This window comes from Malania oleifera, chromosome 4, assembly GCF_029873635.1.
Source record: "Malania oleifera isolate guangnan ecotype guangnan chromosome 4, ASM2987363v1, whole genome shotgun sequence".
In the NCBI taxonomy this organism is placed as follows: domain Eukaryota; kingdom Viridiplantae; phylum Streptophyta; class Magnoliopsida; order Santalales; family Ximeniaceae; genus Malania; species Malania oleifera.
This window is the reverse complement of record NC_080420.1, coordinates 86,971,626-86,978,001: the sequence shown is the minus strand read 5'-3', so window position 1 is coordinate 86,978,001 and position 6,376 is coordinate 86,971,626.

Genomic DNA, 6,376 nt, shown 5'->3' with positions numbered 1-6,376 from the left:
TAGTTAATAACCAATAAACCTAGGAAAGCATTTGCTACTTGGTTGAAGTGGTCAAATTGGAAATTGGATAGTTGCCTAATTCACCAGTTTCGCTAGGTTTAAAAGCATTAGCTACTTGGTTAATTAATGTGGAGTAATGAGGTTGTTCAGTTGTGAAAAATAATTTAAAAAAAAAAGTTTTTAAAGAATTATTGAAAAAAAAATGTTGATTTTTTTAACTAGGAACTTTTAGAATTGTTCAGTTGTGGAAAAAATGTTTTTTTCCAACTATAAAATTTAACTTAATTTTCAATAATGCAACAGTATTTTTTAAAAGTTGCTTAAATAAAAAATTTGAGCAATTTGTTTTTATGAAATAATTTTATTTTTTATCATTAATTTTTCAAATAATTATAAAAGCATGATCTGGTTTTTTGATTTTTTTTTTTTAAAAATTGTGAGGAAAAGTTTGAGACATTTTTATTGGTTTTTTTAGATTTTTAATTCCTTGCATGATTTTTGAAAAATAAAAAATATATGTAATTTTTTTATTGTTTAAAAATATAGAGATGAAAAATGAAAATTTTGTTTTTTCAACTAAATGAATCTTTTATTTTATTTTATTTATTTTGTATTTTTGGGTCCTTCAAGTCAAATAATTCTTATATTTTTTAGTCTCTACTTTTTAACTTTTTTAATATTTAACTAGAGATGGGACCCAAGGAAGGAAACATTAAGGTTGGTGTAACGGTTGTGGACCCAACTCTAGTGAGGTATTGTTCGCTTTGGCCTACTGACTTCACCGATTTGTCTTATAAAAGACGTCTTATATAGTTGGAATTCAAACTATCCTTGTAAGTTTAAGATTTCCCTAGTACACATCTGATGTGCGACTATAATTGCCTCTCTCGTACGATCTCTGACACCCTCGTTAAAGTGGTTTACACCTCTGTGTAGGATCCACTAATATGATAGTACTCTCAGGGTAATTCTGATACCAAATGTAATGGTCCTGGACCAAATTTTGGTGAGGTATTGTTCGCTTTGGTCCATTGGCCTAACGTATTTGTCTTATAAAAGGCATCTCACATAATTGGAGTCCAAACCATCCTCATAAGCACAAGATTTTCCTAATATACATCCGATGTAAGACCATGACACTTGGATAGGAAGTTGGTACCAAGGAAGGAAAACTTTGACTTCATTTGTTTTTTGTGTTGTCCACATGCATACACACACACACACACACAAGCGTGCACACACACACACACACACACACATGTTGAAAAAATGTCTAATTTTTCTTGTATTTCATACTTTGGATTAGTGGGTAGAATTTGACTAATGAAGCGGTAAAAAGCCTTTAAGCCTTTTTCTAAAGGAAGTGAAGTTTCTTTTCAACCAAACAAATAAAAAGGAATTAAAAATGATTTTTTAGAATTAATTTTTAATTTTTTTGAAATTTATTTTCTATCCAACTAAACCAAGTCAAAATAGTTGTGTTTTGCACGATTCAATTTGAGGGCAAATGATAAATCATCTAAACATGATGCATAATTGCATATCATGTCGCATTTTCCTAATTAGCATTGCATAATTCATCGTGGTCAGCTCTTGATCCTCTTAAAATTAGCAAAGAAACTAAAATAACATGCAATGTTGAGAATTCAATTCGTCACTTTGGGAACTAGCCTCCTTTTTAGTTTGAGATGAGCATATTATGTAGTTAAATGATAACTTAGTAAAAATCAAACAAAATCGACAACCTAGATGGATTGACCAGAACCAAAGCTGTTAGTGGTTAATTATCCATTGCCCTATTATCTCCATTCTCTTGAACTTAGGAGTGTTGCTATATTAGGGTTTTTTCCCTTCAATTCATGGAGAACATTTGTTGAGCTGCATCTTTATTGCCATCCATTGTCATATGCTACATCATTGCAGTAGTTGTTGCAACTTCCAAGTACAATTCACTTCATCATCATCATCATCTTCTTATTTTTATCATAATCATGATGAAATTAAGGCAGCGAATCCTAAATGATGAACACAAAACATTGGATCTTGTAGTCTGACAGTGCTGCCGCTATAGCAAATCATGTTGGAAGTGTTGTTTCCTCTTGAATGATTAAGCTGGCGATGTTGCTGCCTCTTGAACATTGGATTTGTATGGACATCTTCCTTCATTTCTTGAGATTTTTTTTATATTAAAATTTGGAAGGTAAGGTTTGTTTTTTTATTTTTTTAAATCCAAAATTTTTGGAATTTTTGGATGAAATAAAGATGTCTTCTATAACTTTATTCATATTCAAGTCATTGCTTAATGAATTATATATGATTGTGGAGATCTTTTGTGGGGTACTCTTCCCAACCAAGCATGAAACTCTTCTTGAAGAAGCTTTTATAGAAACATGGGTGACAAAACCATGCTTCGAAAAAACCCTTCAGTATAAGAGGCTAAGAATAACGATTTTGCATAATTATATTTTCCTCATTTCTATCTGCCTTCTTACTGCCACCATTCTTTAGCTCTTTTTGTGGTTACTTGGAAGGTTGTTTTAATTGTGTCCCTGCATTAGGCAATGGGTTGTAGTGATGAAATATTATAATATGAGATTATTACACCCACAATGGTATTAATGTTTACATTAGTGGCCTCTCAAGTGCTTGTAAGGGGTACACGTGTACCCCTAAGTATCTTACATCATGGCTTGGCCACCTCCTGTAACCCAATTGGTGCTCTTGTAAAATGAAATAGAGAAAATGTTGCAGAATGGAAAACACTTCAAGGCACATTATAATGTCGTTTTCCTTAAAACGTTATTTGCGCCACTAGATCGTTATGTATTAAGTCAGTAAATACGTTTCCAAGATACAATGAAGCCCAAAATATAATTTGATATTAGTTTGCGTTATACACAAATGAAAAATGGATCACAAACACCCCTAGAAGAATCTAAACAAATTTTTGGAATTCTATTTCTGTAGAAAACAAAACTCATAATTGAAGAAGATATAATTTGTGAAAGCCTTATGAGAGAAAGAGAAGGAGAAAATGATTGAATATTTCTGTTGGATTCTTGGAGTTAATTATGTCTTTAAATAGACAAAATTATGCCTATTCCCAACAGTTACATCTGTTCAAATTTAAAATTTGATCGTTAGATTATTTATACGGTTCATATCACACCACTTGATCTTATAAAAATTATAAGATTAATTTTAAGTCATCCAATCATGATCAACGATCATGATCTCGCAACGATGAAAGCGTGCAAAGTGTTAAGTGTTTGTGCACCATCTAAATGCGCTACTAATGCCCTACAGCCCACACCATGCACGTGTGCGTGCGCACGTGCGTGTGAGTGTGCGGACAGTGTTGTACTAGAGTACACACTAGTACTATTTCTTAACCAATTTTAAGAGAATATTTCACCTTATCATTTATTAATGACTTTTTCTTTTTCATTCTTTTCCCACATAGCATTAAATGCTCCTCGTAAATGCTTTAAAAAATACATAAATGGAAGACTTTGAAAACCTATAAAATTGATTATTTTAGAAAATATTTCAACATTTCCCATATTTCAACATTTCCCCACCATTTTCAAAATATAGATGAAAAACAATTTATTCAAATAAGAGAAAATTTATGCATAAATGAAGGTGTTTTTAGAAGTTGAACCTTCACTTAGTGAATAAAGTTAATTAGGATTACATAGTAGAAGAAGTTTGAACTTGCAATCCTCTTTTGATTAACTGGGTACATATCACACACAAATTATCAGATCTTTGGGTGTTACCAAAAGTCGACGCGTGGATTGGCCTTGCGTCTATATCCCAGTTTAATAAGTGCTCTAGAGATAAATTCATTTCTCATAGGATGTGGCACCACTTCGGAACTCATATAAGTAGGTTTATCAAAGGTACCCCTATAATTAAAGTACCTCACATAACCTGTTATAATCCTATTAAGAGTTTAAGCTCAACATTCACCTTTTTCACATTACAGGTACAAAGCACTATTTCCTTAGAATGGATTACGTGACACATATACATTTTAGTGCTTCCAGTCACTGCATATAATGTACTTTGCTCATTGAACTCAAATGTAGTGACCCAAAGAATTATGGTATTTAAATAATAAAAGAGGGAAAAAAAATGAGAATTGTAAAAGGGGTCATAGCAGGTTTGCGTTCGTCAACGAAGTGGCTTATTGGGATCGTCAACGGGGACACGTGTCTTGTCGACAAGAAGATATCGAGAAGCTATTTTTTTTTAGCTCTAAATTTCGTTGACGAGGAATAGTATTCGTCGACGAACTTTCTTTGTGGCCTCGTCGACGAAGTGACGTGTCTCGTCGATAAAGGCCAGTGTATAAATAGCCTAAACTCGAATTTTTCATCGGAATTACGCGAAGAACTCTCTCTCTCTCTCTCTCCCCTATTCGTCCCTTCTCCTTTCTCTCTAAGTTTCTGGGCCGGATTCTTGCCAGTTCGACGATCCAAGGCCACCACGACACTCCTGGGAAAGTTCTCTTCAAGTCTGCTGGAGCGAATCGATGGTAGGGATAACTTGGATTTCATTCCAAGTTTAGGGTAAGACTTTTTATTTGGTATTTGGCTTTCCTATAGTTGTAGGAAATGTAGTAGTCGAAGAAATACTGAAGTTCTGTTTTGGGAGATGTTGTTTTCAAGGTGTTGGATGGGGAACCCTGCAAGTGCCGGACTAATTATTTTAAGGGCTTTCCAGAAGTCAGGTAAGAGGATAAACTAAGTTAGTATTTTTATGAAAATGTATTTATTATTATTCAGCATTTAATTTCTGATAAATATGTTTGTTATAAGATTATATTGGAAATACTGTTGTTGATCAGAAATATGTTTAATATCTAAATTTGTGTGGCATGAGTAGATTTACCATGAAAATGTTATAATGATACAGAATTTTTATATGATATATCGGTGCACAAACTGAAGTTTTTATATGATATTTCGGCGTATGGACCGAAGTTTTTATATGATATGTCGGCATACAGGCTGAGAGTTTAATATGAAATACTGGCGTACGGGCCGAAGGTTTTATGATATGCAGTATCAGCGTATAGGTCGTGATTTATAAAATACGAAATGCCGGCATAAGGGCCGTAAATTTTACGATATGTTATGCAAAATTATATGATGATATTAACTTGACAGTTATTATTATGAATAGTCATGTATCACTATTTGAAAATATGTTATATGTTATCAGAACCTAGTTGACTTGATTTAGGCTTTCACGATACACGGTATCGTTGCTATATGATCACGATCATGATATGTTAGTGCTACCTCTTGCTGTACGGGGCAGTGGGAGATTGGCAGTCGATGTGGTTTATTGTAGTGTTGACGCCCCTGGTGTACGGACCAGGAGGGGTAGAGCCATCGTACTTACAGACTTTTGCTTTTGATTCGACAGTGGTCGGCCAGCCATTGTCGGGTCCCACCTTCGGGCTGCATAACCCAGTTATGTGGGGGTAAGACATGACACTAGCCAGCTAACCATCCAGAACGTGTTTTTATGTACAATTATATGAGATGATTTATACGTATGGAAATTCAGTATGTTATACCATGTTATGATTATATATGTTTTCCAAATATGATGCAAATAGATTTATCAAGTATGTTTATGAACTAGTATATGTATAACATGAAAATACTCATGTTGTCACACACTGATATTAGTTTATTTCCCTTACTAAGAGGTGTCTCACCCCAAATTATATAAACATTTCAGGAGTCCTAGATAGAAGAGTGGATAAAGCTCCGCAGCGCTAGAGTTTGATAGTTCTACCTTACCTGAAGGGTGAGTCGTTTTGCTAGGGTCGGATGTATTTTGGGAGGTGACCCTAGGACCCTTTTTGGGATATTTTGAGATGTGTATAATTATATGACGGGTGTAGTAAACTCTGGTATTGTGTTGATTGATAGTTTGGCATGTATATGATTTTACATTTCCTGCTGCATAGGCTTCCGTACTGTATTTCAAGTGTACTCCTAGTACCATGGGTCCAGGTGGATTATGATATGTTAGGATTATTATATTGTTATGGAAAAAGGAAAAAAAATTAAAATAAGCAGGTTGTTACATCAAGATCTTGAAAATTTCAAGTGTTGAGTTAAGTTTCCATCATTGGTGACTATGGGTTATGGATTTAAGTCCCATCCCTTTTTATGTTTTTTGCAGACCATGTCTCTTGCAAGTCCTTTTGTTAATGGATCAGACAAAATTTGGCTTGATCTCACAAAATCTATGGTAATTACACCATCAGTAATTAACTACCTCACATAACTATGTATTAGGCCAATATGTTTGGATTTACCATTATATATATTACTACATGCCCGTGACA